This window comes from Humulus lupulus, chromosome 9, assembly GCF_963169125.1.
Source record: "Humulus lupulus chromosome 9, drHumLupu1.1, whole genome shotgun sequence".
Lineage (NCBI taxonomy): Eukaryota > Viridiplantae > Streptophyta > Magnoliopsida > Rosales > Cannabaceae > Humulus > Humulus lupulus.
Genome location: NC_084801.1, coordinates 34,898,215 through 34,912,610, shown reverse-complemented (window position 1 = coordinate 34,912,610; position 14,396 = coordinate 34,898,215).

Here is a 14,396-nt window from a genome sequence, read left to right as displayed (position 1 = left end):
CTCGAGCTAGGGGAGATCCATTTATTTTACGTGACAATGGGAATGTCCCGCCTAACCGAGCTCAAGCTTGAGGGGATAATAACCTGTCTAACGTGTGAAACAGTTTGGGAGCTACTAACAAGCTCACAAACAACCTAGAGACCAAGGATCCAACTCTCGAGCGGATTGCCTTAATGGAGGAGTAAATGAAAAGTTTCCTGTTTGGAAAGAAAATTGACGACTGTGATTTTGATGTGGAGATCGAGCCTTTCCCTCCCCAAATTGTGGCAACTCCGTATCTTGCTGGTATCAAGATGCCGACCATGCCCAGGTATAATGGAACTACTGTTGATGGCCCACAATGTAAACGTCAACTTAAGGTGTATTCTGTTCCCTGCAATGTTGAGGGGGCTAGCTAAATAGTGGTTCAATAAATATAAATTACATTTAATCACCTCCTGGAAAAAACTGTCTTCTGAGTTCAAGAGACAGTTTTAGGCTGCAATATAAACCTGAGTAGGGGCCAATTCATTGGATAACATCAAAAAGAAGTCAGGTGTATCCCTGAAGGCATATCTCAACCGATTCAGAAATGTAGCGGCAAGAGGTGGAGACGCTGATTATAGCTTTAAGCTCAAGGCTACGAGGACGGGAATTACCGTAGAAGGAAATTTGTGGAAAGAACTCTAGAGAAAATTGGTGAAGAGTGTTGATGAATTCTTTGTTCGAGCTCAAGAATTGATAAATTTAGAAGAGGTGGATTCTTCTGTCGCAGGAACCAGCCAGACCTCCTTTTAGCCCGCTGGAGTGGAAACGGATGCTGTAGCTATGGCTCAACCCGTTACCCAGAATAACCAGTTGGGGCAATAAACAGAAAAGGAATGGTGAGTGTGACCAGATTGGGTCCAAGAAAAATAAGCATGAGGATAAATATACTACATCTACACCGCCTATACTGATTTAACTGATACATGAGAACATATTTATTTAGCAAATTCTACTCACCTTCCATGGAAGAAGCCCGAGCCCATGAAGCATCAAAGGGCGAAGATAGACCCATCTAAATTCTTTCGGTATTATTTTGACATTGGCCACAACACTGATGATTGCCATCAACTAAAAAATAAGATTGAGACTCTCATTCGGGCTGGACCGTTAGCACAATACGCTCGGAACAGAGTAGCTCCTAGTCAACCTGTGGGGCATAAGCCTCAGCCAGCTCAGGCAAGCAAGGCCAACCTTTAACCAGCTCAAGGAAATCAGATTATCCCTCCTCCTATTGAAGGAGGGAAAATAGCCACTATTGCTGAAGGGCCCCATTTGGAATAAACGAGCAGCGGAGCCTAGAAAAGGTATATTTTGGAGCTGAAGATAGATAATGGTGCCAAATTTGTACGAGAGAAGAGGTTATCAAAGCAACAGGGATTGGAGAAACAACCAATCATTTTTACGAAAGAGGACACTAAGCAAGTCCAATTCTGGGATATTGACCTGCTGGTGATAACCATCCAGCTCGCCAATTGAAGAGTGTGAAGGATACCGATAAACAATGTGAGCTCCGTAAACATGTTTTTCAGGTCCACCCTTGAAAAGATGCGGCTATCTATAGCCGATCTTAAAGAGAACTCAATGATCATCTGTGGATTTTTGGGAAAGGGAATGACATCCATAGGTACGATTCAGCTCGTGGTAACATTAGGGAATGATGCACGAGTTTTCGCTAAAATGCTCGAATTTGTAGTAATCAACTGCCTGGCAGCCTACAATACAATTTTTGGGAGACCTGTGTTGATGGTGTTTGAAGCTATAAATTCAGTTCGCCATGAAGTTCCCCTCGACCTCGGGAATATGCATCGTGATAGGAGATCAACTCGCTGCCAGGGAATGCTATAGTATTTCCATGAAGGGAAAATCACAATCGGGGCATCATGGCATGGTATCAATCGAGGAGAATGAGGAACCTCGAGAAATGGTAGTTGCCAGAGAGGTGGAAGAACATCATGAAGTTGGAAATGAGGTCGCTCAACCCAAAGAAATTGATCAGAGATTAGGCGAAGATAGATCTGAGCTCCAGGATTTTCAGGAGCTAGAGGAAATCATCTCGACCTAGAAGTACCTTTGAATGTGGTAAAGGTTGAGAAAAATCTTAGATCCGAAAGCAAGAAGGAGTTGGTGGATATTTTGAGAAGAAATCTTGACGTCTTTGCGTGGTCGCATAAGGACATGGTTGTTGGTAATAAAAGAGCATATCAGAGATACGCATCGGGGAATGAGCCCTTTTTAATAATTATTAATACCAGAAATGATCATACACATACATATATAATAAATCACATACAACTAGAATAGAGATTACCTCTTGTAGCCTATCAAGTGTCCTCAAATCTTTTTGTTTAAAATTAACGATCTTCCTATCCAAGTTTTGCCGAGTCGTACCTTGATCTTTCACACCAATCCTCAAACAAACAAGGACATATGTGGGCAAGTAGGATTCAAAATGTTGATTTATGTCTCTCTAGATTTACTCAACACATGAGTTCTAGAGAGGTTTGATAGGGAGAAGATGGATTGAATAGTTTTCCAGGATTAGGAAAAACTATCGTTGCTGTTTCTGAGAGAAAGTTTGTGTCTTACAGTAATTTATTTTGTAAGTTTATAAAGATAATTAACTAATTTAATTAATCTTTATTTTTATTAAAATAAAAATAATCAGTTATAACCTATATAATTATTTAATTTAAATCATATATAAAAAAGAATAATTAAATAAATACATTATTTGAAATTCAAAATTCAAATCCAAGGGATATAAAATATCCGTGTCTGGCGCCACTCACTGTGCATTACAGTGAGTGGTGTGATCAACATTAGTTTTTTCCCCAATTTTCTCATTTTTTTATTTAATTAATATTTAATATGTTGACCCTCGATTTGGTCAACTGACACGGAGTCAAATGCTTGATGTGAATGAAGGTGTTGAAATAGATCTAATGGAAAAAACAGTAAACGACACAACAAATTATAGTGGTTCGCCCCCACGAAAATGGTAATGACCTACATCCACTTAAGCTATTATTAATATTAGTTCTCATAGGAGTGATCAAAGAACTAGGGTTCTCTGAGTTTCACAGACCTGAGGGGGATGAATAATACAATCGTAAGATAATAGCTGTAATTCTCTTGTAAGGTATAAACTTAAATCTGCTCAAGGAGGGTTACACGAATTAGTTACAGATATTCTTTCCTAAATAATCGGATCATCATGGATCATGGGAGATAATCTCGGATATGATTACAATTGTATAAAATTATCTCTAAATATATGGAGTATACGATCAGGCTGGTCGTATACAAACTTCAAATGTTACATCAGGGGAATCTCACTGGTCGATGGTCGAACAGAACTTCTGCCAGGTGTCAGCCACGTGTCAAAAACGTCTGCCACGTCACCCGTGCCTACTTTTTGGATAGCATAAGAGAATACATTTGTCCCAAAATAAATATCACTTAATTCAAAATTAACTTTATCTTAAAATATCTGTTTTAAATAAATAAATAAATATCTTATTTTAAATAAGATAATTATTAATCTCTCTTTATATATTCATCCAAACAAGCTTAATATTTATTTTAACCTATAGTTTTTCAAAATAAAATCTATATAGTTAAATAATTAAATAATTCATAATTAATCAAATGCCCATAACTATCCCATAATTATTTCATTGTCCTAAAAAATTAATTCCTTTGCAATTAAGTCATTCTCTCTAAAAATCTTTCTTTATGACATTCTTACCCCTGACAGTGTAGCACAGAGGTGATTTGGGGAGCATGGACCTATAATACGAAGCTCCAATAAACTAGAACATTAATCAAACTCTTTAATCCAATAATCATTTATTAATTCCATGGTTCTCCACTATAAATAGTGAATTGCACTTTAAGTATATGTAGAATTATATTTACAGAGTTTTCTCTTGTAGTCCATTGATATAATCAATAAATGTAGTTCTATCCTCCATTTATTGGTTAGTTAATTAGAGCCATTTAAGATTACCGTTTTACCCATCTAATTATCTCTTGATCCTTATGTACCATTAATTCACTAGCGAATAATTAATCTATAATAAAATTATAGAATTGAACTCAATAACTATTCAGTTCTATAATTAACCCATAAGGGAACAAATATTCGATTCGTTAGGAAAATATGAATTCTATTATTTTAGTTCATGTTCCCAGCCATTCATGATATTGCATCTCCAAAACAAAAGTCATTAGCCTCATTATACTAAGAAACCTAAACAAGTGAATCAAAAGATCCAATAAACACAAACATGAGTTCATGAATACTCATGATTTAATGATCATCTATTATGAAAAGAATCAAATATTTATGTCAAATGGTAAGTTTATAAATATAATTAATTCTTATCAGTTCAGTCATATATAATCTCTATTATATACAACACCTTTACTAAGATGTCTATCCACATAAGAAATTTGAATCTAGATCACTTGCATCTCGTATGCTTCGTAAACCGCACTAGTGTCCATTTATTAAAGATTCCTTACGTTAATATGTTATTGCCTTTTTGATTCATTATATATGATATGAATTCTCTTATACGAATACAAGATCATATTCTCATGAATGAATAAGGAATTTTCTTGAAATTATCATATAATTAATTCAAACAATAATTATAATATACAAATATATAATACAAATTTTCTTATTATCTAATTCAACAAAATGTATTTACATGCTTTTAAGGCATTATTCCTAACAATATCCCACTTGCCCTCAAAGCAAGTGAGGCATTTCCCTTAATCCCATGTTGCATACATGACCCATAAACGACTTTGCAGGAAGTGTCTTGGTAAACTGGTTAGCCAGGTTTTGTTCTGACGCTATCTTCTTAATAGTCACATCACCTCGGTGTACAATCTCTCTAACCAAATGGTATTTCGTTTATATATGCTTTCCTCTTCTGTGGCTTCTTGGTTCCTTGGAGTTTGCTACTACTCCACTGTTGTCACAGTATAGGATTAATGGCTTATCCACATATGGAACTACTTCAAAATCAGTGTAGAACTTTCTCAACACAAACCGCCTCCTTATAAACTTGACAAGCCACTATGTATTCGAATTCCATGGTTGAATCTGTTATGCTAGATTGCTTAATACTCCTCCAGACCATAGCTCCTCCAAAAAGAGTGAGCACTGACCCAGACGTTGACTTGCGACTATCTTTGTCTGATTGGAAATCTAAATCAGTGTATCCAGTAGGGTTTAACTCACCCCCTGAATATATAAGAATATAATCTCTCATTCTCCTAAGATACTTGAGAATGTGCTTTACTGCAATCCAGTTCTCCAAAACAAAATTTGATTGATAACGACTCACAATCCCTATTGCATAATATATGTCGGGTCTACACAATATTTCATACATTAGACTCCCAATTGCTGAAGCATAGAGATACTTTCTCATATCCTCTTACTCCTAAGGGTTCTTAGGGCATTGTTCCTTAGAGAGAGCAATTCCATGTCTAGTCGGTAATTGACCTTTCTTGGAATTCTCCATAGAGAATCTTTCAAGGAACTTATCGATATAATTAGCTTGAGAAAGTGCCAAGAGCTTGTTCTTCCTATCCCTTAGGATATGGATTCCATAATCATAGCTCGCGTCACCAAAATATTTCGTTTGGAACTTTTCGGCTAACCAGTTCTTCACGTTTGACAATGTCTCTACATTGTTGCCAATGAGGAGAATGTCATCTACGAAAAGAACTAGGAAAACCACTACTTTTCCTTTGATGTATTTGTACACACATGCTTCGTCGACATTCTACTCAAAGCCATATTTCTTAATTATTTCGTCAAAGGTGATATTCCAAGATCTAGATGCTTGCTTTAATCCATAAATGGATTTTAGCAACTTACATACCTTTTGATCTTCCCCATTCTTGATGAACACTTCTAGTTGTACCATATAGATACTTTCACCAAGATAGTCATTCAGAAAAGCTGTGTTGATGTCCATTTGCCATATCTCATAGTCATAGGTGGCAGCTATGGATAAGAGGATGCGAATGGATTTAAGCATGGCCACAGGAATTTTTTTTTCATAATCAATACCTTCTCTCTGAGTGTAGCCTTACTTTGAAAGTCTCGACTTTCCCATCTACACCTCTTTTCTTCTTGTATATCCATTTGCACCTAATGGGCCTAACATCTTCAGGTGGATCTACAAGTTCCCAGAAAGAATTGGAATACACAGATTCCATTTCTTGGTTCATGGCTTCTTGCCATTTCTCCTTTTCAGAATCATCCATTGCCTCTTTAAAGGTCAATGGATCATCCTTGTGTTTATCAGAAACAAGGACATATGCCTCATGTTCATAGCAAACACATTGTCTCACAATCCTCCCACTACGACGTTGCACTGGGGTTTCTTTTCCAGGAATAGTGGTTTCCTTGGTTTGTCGTTTATCATTTAATGATGAAGATGAAAGTGATAGAATCTTATCAGATGTGAATTCCTCCAAAACTACTTTGCTCCGAGGTTTATAATTACGAAATACCGTATTTGTTGAAACAAATACCTTTTGATCCTTGGGACTATCGAAGTAACCGCCTCTTGTTTCTAGAGTGTAGCCCAATAAAATTCACACTTCAGACCTTGAATCAAGTTTCTCTGATTTAGCTCAAAGAACATGAGGAGGACAGCCCCAAATGCGAAAATGGTGCAAACTACGTTTGTTTCCATTCCACAGTTCCAGTGGCATTTTTCTTATGGTCTTAAATGGGACTACATTCAAAATGTAAGTCGTCGTTTGAAGTGCATATCCCCAGAATGAGAGAGGAAGTGAAAAGTAGCTTCACATAGAACTGACCATGTCTAACATGGTCCTGTTTCTTCTTTCAAAAACAACATTTTGTTGTGACAATCTTGGTGATGTGAGTTGGGATAGAATACCATGATCTAGCAAGAAATCTTTGAATTCTACATCCAAATATTCTCCACCTCGATCAAATTGAAGTGTTTTAAGAGTCTTACCTAATTGTTTCTCATCCTCTACTTTGAATTCTTGAAACTTACCAAATGTTTTAGATTTCTTAAGCCTTAAGTAAGTATGGCCATATCTTGAGTAACTGTCAATAAAAGTGACAAAGTACTCATACCCACCTCTTGTGTGTAAATTAATTGTACTACATACATTGCTGTGTACAAGCTCCAAAGGTTCTTTAGCTCCATTGCCTTTCGCTAAGAAATGACGTTTGGTCATTTTACCTTATAGACAATATTCACAAACTTGAATTGTTCTAACTCTTAGTTCTCTCAAAGGTCCATCTTTTGTTAACCAGTTTATCCTATCTAGACCTATATGAGCAAGTCTAAGATCCCAAAGATATGTGTTATCCTCCTTTGAAATTTTTTATCATCTGTTTCCTTGAGGTTTTGTTACTTTGAATAATTATGAGTTATTAAGTGTTCGTTCATTAGGTTTGAGCATATACAGTCCATTTGTATGTTCTTCTTAAAAAATTTAAAACCATTCTTTGAAATAATAATCACATTTTTACTAAAATAAATATCAAAAGATTGTTCATGCAACATAGATAAAGAAACTAAATTTCTAGAAAATCCTAGAATAAAATAAACATTGTTCAAAACAAGATAATTGTTCCGAAAATGTAAACGGACTATTCCTTTTTCTCTACCTGAAACGAGCGCTCCACTTCCAACTTGCATGGTCACCTCACCATCTGCCAGCTCCCTTGATGACTCAAGTATCTGCATAGAAGAACAACCATGGTTAGTGTCTCCTGAATCTAAAACCCAAGATGTCATATCGTCTTCTACTACAAGTAAATCAGATTTACCTTTCTTTTTCAGATCTGAGAGATACTTTTTACAGTTGGTCTTCTAGTGAGCTTTAACTTCACAGTGGAAATTTTTTCCTTTTGGTTCTTTCTTATTGGAGTTATTGTCATTCTTGTTCTCCTTGGCTTTTGGTGCCTTTTTGCTTTTCTTGGACTTCTTGCCCTTCCATTTGTCCTTATCATTGCCCTTCTTCCACTTATTGGACTTATCCTTAGAGTTTGAAGGTTTATCCTCTACCACATTTTCCTTAGCATCTTTTGTAATGAATTTGTTAAGAGACTCAAATGTATACAGCTCATTCAATAGCTGGATCATGTTGAATTCCAACTTATTCATAATATAGTTGGTGGTGAACGCGGAAAAGGCAGGAGTGAGCGATTCAAGTATGATGCTTACTTGTGTACACTCATCAATGATGGTCCCATGTATTTCAGCTTCATGCAGCATGTTAATCATGCTCAAAACAAGTTCATGTAAAGACATGCCTTTCTTCATCTTAGTAGTCATGTAGGTTCTAGTAGCCTCATGCCTACTTTGATCAGATTGTTGTCCAAACATGGCATGCAGAGAATCTATTATCTCAAACGTAGTTTCCATGCGTTCATGCTTTGTTCACATGACATCATTCATGCTCGCAAACATGTAACACTTTGCCTTGTTGTTGGATTGAGTCAAGGCATCATACTTTTCCCGAACATTCTTCATGGCATTGGGAGCGGGCTCTTTAGGACATTCCCCAACTTGGACAAATTTATGGTTCTCTCATATTAACATAAGATTCAAGTTTGATTTCAATCTTATAAGATTATCACCATTAAGTTTTTCAAGTGAAAGTAAGGTAGTTATAGGATTGACACCGTTCGACATTACTGAAAGAAATAAAATACAATAATATTACTATTTGAAAAATATAAATTATTCAGAAAGTAAATATGATGCATGAATGCAACAATTAAAACACATAAATAAACATTTACTTTTCCACGAGAAAACTACCCAACAAATAAAGTGCTGCCTTAGGGTCGATCAAGTTAAATTCACATAGATTATAAGACAATCTTATCTTTATAATTTAAAACTCAAAATAACTTTTTATTTTCTCTCTCAAAAATAAAGTGTCACTGGTTTGGTCAAGATGCAATTATCCACTGCCAAAGCTTAATTGCATCCTTGCAAGTGTAACTCATTATTTCAAAATTCATGACTTAACTTAGAGAGTGCCGCTTTAGGGTCGGTCAAGCCTAAAATACGTCACTCCTTCCTATCTCTGTAATAAGCCAACCTTGGTATTAATATGTCTAGAAACCTTCCTTAGGGGGACGGAAACAAAGCTGCCAATGAAATTTTAAAAAAAAAATAGCCTATGACTTGTTTTCAAGACTCCAAGAATGCCTCTCCTCTCTTTTAGGCTTTCTTGCAATTCTTTAGGAATTTTTTAGGCCCACCTAATTAATTAGAAACTATCTTTCCAATTAATTTATTTAATTAAAACTAACTTTTAATTAAATAACTATTTATGTCATCTTTTTAATTTGGTTGAATTTAAATAATCAAAGAAATAAATTCAAATAATTATTTAAACTTAAGACAAAATCTTAATCAACTAAAAGATATTTAACATACACAAGATCTAGAAACTCAAATTCTTAACCCAATAGCACCATATAATTAACGATTAATCATTCAACCATACATTCCAAAAACATATCCATCCATTCTATATACATATCAACATACATAGACAAATGTAAGAGACCCACACAACATTTAATATTTATATATATATATATATATGTAGACTATTCTGGTACCAATTGTTTGTATTAAAAGAGCAAATTAGAGATATGCAGCAAGGAATGGGCCCTTTTTAATAATTATTAATACCACCAAGATCACACACACACACACACACACACACACACACACATATATATTAAATCACATACAATCAGATTAGAGATTACCTCTTGTAGCCTATCAAGTGTCCTCGAATCTTTTTGTATAAAATCAATGATTTTCCTATCCAAGTTATAAAGACTCACACCTTGATCTTCCAGACCAATCCTCAAACACACAAGGATGTATGTGGACATGTAGGATTCAAAATGTTGATTTATGACTCTCTAGATGTACTATACACATGAGATCTAGAGAGGTTTGATAGAGAGAATAGGAATTGAATAATTTTTTAGGTTTGGGAGAGAGTCTGTGTCTAACAATAATTTCTTTTTAAGTTTATAAAGATAATTAACTAATTTAATCACCACTACAAATATAGGCTTTTTCTGCGATTTTTTTTCAACAATAAACAAAAAGCGCAGAGAAAAGGTTTTAAAGAGTCGAAAAAATTATATTTAATGTCTGCGCCCTACTTTATTGCGGTTTTAAAAATAACATAGTGAAAAGTTTGAAATGGGACACTTTTCTCTTCCTACATTAACCCGAGACCCTACTCTTCCCTCTCATATTGCATTTTTCATTTTCAAAGAGAGGCATACACGGTGCTCCACCACCGTCCCCAGCCACGGGTAGCCCCATTTCGTCCATTTTTTTTTTCATTTTCTTGCATATTAAAGCTTGAAATCATGTAAATATACTTAATCTTGATTTATTTTGAAGTTTTACTGTAAAAATGAAGAAATATTGAGTAAGTTTAATGGGGGGTTTCAATGTATGTTTATATGGTTATTTTCAAAGTTTTTTCTAACATTTTGAAAGTTTATATAGGATTAGAAGACATTTTCATTGTTTAAAACATGTGTTGATCACTAAAACTTGATTTTTTAATGTATATTTCGGTTTTAGGGTATTTTTTGTATTATTTTATTTATAATAATGTTGTTTACATAATTTTTTATATTAAAATATTATTGCTTACATAACTTTGTATATTATTTAGGTAATGGTTTTTTTAAAGTATATTTTTGTTAATTGTATTATTTTAGGATCAATTCAATTACCATATATTTAGTAATGTTTAAATTTTTATTGTAGGAAATATTTGTTTGAGTGTGAGGTGTGTTGAAATTATTGAAGAATAATTTTGAAGATGAGTAATAATTATGTTGACACGGTTCTTCGCCAACAGATAATTAACAGAATAAAAAGTGGGATTAGTGCTAAGTAATGAACCGTAACAGATGAATGATCTTAAAATAAAATGGTGACACTAATACTTTTTTAGGTGGTTCAAAGGTTAAAATCCTTCTAGTCCACCAGCCAATATTATTGCTATCTCTCTGATATTCTTTACAGGGTATTTCTGTACACAATAGAATCCAACCCTTTGCAACTCCCAGGGTCTCCATATAGATAGGGAGAGGGCACCTGGGGGTTGGCAAAGGGGGGGGGGGGGGGGTCATCCCGTGACCTTCTTACCCATTATGTCACTTCTGTGACATTCATGATTAATTCCTAAAACTTGACAAATGAAGTGTGGTCTAATCAATAGGTAAGGGGGATAATGGGCTGCACGGTCCAACCCAGTCGTGGGTGCCTAAACACGCATGTTTATGCTGCGTGTCAGAGAATTCAGGGATATATCAGACACGTGATGTCTGATATATGCACGTTTACATTGCGTGGTTGACTTTATAAGTGGTCAGAGGTGCCAACTCAAGCTCGTTCCTCGAGCTTGATGTATCCTTAGCCCGTGGTGTCCATACTTCTGACCCGACCCCTTATTAATCTTAGTAAGCCTTTTGGTTACCTCGTGCTAAAGAGGTAGGACCTGGTAACAGCAGCTCCGGGTACGTGTCATCCACGTGGTTGATATAATTATGCCGTCTCTCAGCTCGCTAATAGCCCGTGGATAATTAGGGCGTACAAATTACTACTTAATTTTTTTATTTTTATTTTTTATATTTACAAACTATTCTTAGAGGAGTTTGAATATATTAGATATTCATCCGTAGTGAAGTAGGTTTTGAGATAAAATTGTGTGCTACGGAGATAGCAGAAGGTTGATAACATGTGTGTCTTAGTGAAGTAGGTTCTGCGAATTATGTGTGTGCTGCAGTGACTTATGGTTGAGAACATGCATGTTGTTTGTTATATGTTTTTTTTGATGTCAATTTATAGGTAGATAACTTGGGATATGCTATAAATACAGAGGAAACTCAGCCTATTTTTTTTTGATAATATTAATTGAACATGTTTTATAAGTTAATATATGTAATAATTATGTTTTTGTTTATGTTGAAATTATAAATACATATGAATTTTGGATATGTTATAGAAATAAATGAAACTCTGCCCATTTCATTTTATAATTTATTAATTGAACATAATTTTTTCAATTACAATATTAATTTTCTTTTCATTATTGACTTAGGAATTAGGTAGATATTATCATTATGGATAATTCATGGATTCTTGAGAATAGAGAAACACAACAATTTCAAGAGGGATTCAACCAAATTTTAGAATTTTTCCAAACAAATTGTAGTGATCCGGAAAGAATTCATTGTCCATGTATAGATTGTGGCAATGGATCAAAAGGAAATATTACCATGATAAAAAATCATGTATTTTGTCGGGGATTTGATACAAGTTATCGTACATGGTATTGGCATGGGGAATCATTGAAAAATAATAATCCATATCCATTCGGGAGTCGAGGGAATGATGATTTGGGTTATAGTGATTTTGACGATCATCCTATGGAATTGCTTGATGAAGCACAAGAAGAGTTTGTTGATAATCCTTCAAAATTCGATAAATTGGTTAGAGATGCAGATAAACCATTATTCAATGGTTTTCTGAAACAAAGATTACCAACGATGGTAAAATTTTACAACATAAAAGCAGAAAATGGAGTTAGCGATAAATGTTTTAGTCAATTTTTAGCTGCTTTTAAAGAGATTTTTCCGTCAGATAATTGCTTCCCTGAGTCTACGTATTAAGTGAAGAAAACTTTAAATTGCATAGTCTTGAAGTATGAGAAGATCCACGCATGTCCGAACGATTGTGTGTTATATCGTAAAGAGTATGCAGATGATAATTCTACAAAATAGAGTTATTTTACCACTTTTTATGTGCTAATTGTTGCTTAATTCTTGAGTTTTTAATTGATTTATTAAGTTTTTAAGTAATTTTGAATTCTTTAGTCTTATTTTGATTTTATATATTTTTGTGTGTTTTTATAGTTATTTTGTTGTAGTTTAATTATTTAAATTATTGTGTTTAGTAGAAGTAAGAAAATGTGTGTTTTATTGAAACTAAATGTTAATATAAATTAAGTTATAATTAATATTTTCAAAGAATTAATTTGATTTATTTTATAGTTGAAAATATTTTATTATAATTTATTTTATGTTTATTTTGTAGGAAATTTATTGTATTTTTGGGCTTTGAAAAGAAAAGATATAAAGCTTTAAAAGTAAAGAAAGTTGGTATTTTTGAAATACCAAAAGCAGCAAGGCCCAAGGCCCAAGGCCCAATCCACTCCATCAACACTCAGCCAATTTTCCCTTGTTGTGCCTCACGTTCAACACACCTCCCACTTCAGCAATCAATGCTACCTCCATTCAACTCCTTCAACAAAGCTGCCAGCTGTAATCACCACACGTTTCCCTTCAGCTACTTCAGCTGCACACCAAGGTCTCCTTCAGCTTTCCAATTCCATCACACTCCCTGCCTCAACATTCATTTGGGCCTGCCAGCATCTTCGGCCCACCAACCTAAGCAGCTGCCCCTCCTGAAGCCGTGCACCTCCAAACACGCCCAGCCTGCTTCCCTGCCAAAACAGCACAAAGCAGCCTCCTTTTTCCATTTTTGAGCCCAACAAACCAAATTGTCCCTGTGTCTCAAAATACCATTTTTTACTCTACTTTCTACACATTTTACCCCAAAACATCATTATTACACCCTATAATTTATCCATATTTGCCATATTATAATTAATTAAATTAATTTAATCAATTTAATTAATTTAAATTGATTATTTTAATACCTCATTTTGGCTATAAATATGGAGTTTTGAAGACCATTTAGGGTGTCCATTTTTAGGAGAGGTTACTATACCAAATTCTACACATTTCAAAACCTCTCTATTCTCTTCTTCTTCTTCTTCTTTTTGGTTATTTTCTATGTATTTTTAGAGGAAATTTTGGGGGTTTCTCCTCCAAATTTTCCTATTTATGTTTGTAATTTTTAGTTTGTATTTGCTATTCTAGCTATGTGTTTCTAATCTTTTTAAGATTATTAAGGTGATGATGAAACATTATGTAACTAGATAGTATTTATTTTGTATGTTGATTTCCCATTTTGTGCAATAAAGTTTATGGAATTTTCTTCTTCAAATATCTTCTTTCATCTTAAATATCATGTATTTTGGATTGTTAGCACATATTTAAACTTTGTTCTTCATTAGTGCAAATACATAATATTCTTTGTGTAAGATGTGTCATTAAATTGTACACATCCATGCTTAGAACAAAAATATTATGTTTTGCCTTATAAATAATGTTCATTGATTTATTTGTTATTTCATTAGATTGATTTACACTAAATGCTTTGAAA